The following is a 1,474-nucleotide window of genomic DNA, read 5'->3' on the forward strand; positions in this document are numbered from 1 at the left end:
GGTAATAGCTTTGAGGATATGTTCTGATGGTGGTGAGAGTGGAGCAGGACTGTCTCCATGGCGCAATTGGCTAGCGCGATCGGCTGTTAACCGAAAGGTTGGAGTTTCGAGCCCACCCGGTGGTGGTGCGGCGCTTTTTTTTCTTTGTGCTGATAGCTTTGAAGATATGTTCTGATGGTGGAGAGTGGAGCAGGACTGTCTCCGTGGCGCAATAGGCTAGCGCGATTGGCTGTTAACCGAAAGGTATGAGGTTCGAGCCCACCCGGTGGTGGTGCGGTTCTTTTTTTTCTTTGGGCTGATAGCTTTGAATATATGTTCTGATGGTGGTGAGAGTGAAGCAGGACTGTCTTCGTGGCGCAACTGGCTTGCGCGATCGGCTGTTAACCGAACGGTTGGAGGTTCGAGCCCACTCGGTGGTGGTGCGGCGCTTTTTTTTCTTTGCGCTGATAGCTTTGAAAATATGTTCTGATGGTGGTGAGAGTGGACCAGGACTGTCTTCGTGGCGCAATCGGCTAGCGCTATCGGCTGTTAACTGAAAGGTTGGAGGTTCGAGCCCACCCGGTGGTGGTGCGGCGCTTTTTTTTCTTTGGGGTGATAGCTCTGAAGAAATGTTTTGACTGTGGTGAGTGTGGAGCAGGACTGTCTCCGTGGCGCAATTGGCTTGCGCGATCGGCTGTTAACCGAAAGGTTGGAGGTTCGAGCCCACCCGGTGGTGGTGCGGCGCTTTTTTTTCTTTGGGCTGATAGCTTTGAAGATATGTTCTGATGGTGGTGAGAAGGGAGCAAGACTGTCTCCTTGGCGCAATGGGCTAGCGCGATCGGCTGTTAACCGAAAGGTTGGAGTTTCGAGCCCTCCCGGGAGTGGTGTGTTGCTTTTTTCTTTGTGGTAATAGCTTTCAAGTTATGTTCTGATGGTGGTGAGAGTGGAGCAGGACTGTCTCCATGGCGCAATTGGTTAGCGCGATCGGCTGTTAACCGAAAGGTTGGAGTTTCGAGCCCACCCGGTGGTGGTGCGGCGCTTTTTTTCTTTGGGCTGATAGCTCTGAAGAAATGTTCTGACGGTGGTGAGAATGGAGCAGGACTGTCTCCGTGGCGCAATTGGCTAGCGCGATCGGCTGTTAACCGAAAGGTTGGAGGTTCGAGCCCTCCCGGTGGCGGTGCGGCGCTTTTTCTTTCTTTGGGGCGATAGCTCTGAAGAAATGGTCTGACGGTGGTGAGAGTGGAGCACGACTGTCTCTGTGGCGCAATTGGCTAGCGCGATCGGCTGTTAACCGAAAGGTTGGAGTTTCGAGCCCTCCCGGGAGTGGTGTGTTGCTTTTTTCTTTGCACTGATAGCTTTGAAGATATGTTCTGATGGTGGTGAGAGTGGAGCAGGACTGTCTCCGTGGCGCAATTGGCTTGCGCAATCGGCTGTTAACCAAAAGGTTGGAGTTTCGAGCCCACCCGGTGGTGGTGCGGCGCTTTTTTTGCGCTGA

At 53.4% G+C, this 1,474-nt stretch overlaps 1 non-coding gene across 1 annotated transcript; it reads left to right on the forward strand.

Moving 5' to 3' along the window:
• Window positions 1-1,082: 1,082 nt before the first annotated feature.
• TRNAN-GUU (transfer RNA asparagine (anticodon GUU)) lies at window positions 1,083-1,156 on the forward strand. Its single transcript has one exon. It is a non-coding gene; the product is annotated as a tRNA-Asn (tRNA).
• The last annotated feature ends 318 nt before the right edge of the window (window positions 1,157-1,474 follow it).

The sequence above is a fragment of the Rhipicephalus microplus genome, unplaced genomic scaffold (genome assembly GCF_043290135.1).
Source record: "Rhipicephalus microplus isolate Deutch F79 unplaced genomic scaffold, USDA_Rmic scaffold_80, whole genome shotgun sequence".
Classification (NCBI taxonomy): Eukaryota; Metazoa; Arthropoda; class Arachnida; order Ixodida; family Ixodidae; genus Rhipicephalus; species Rhipicephalus microplus.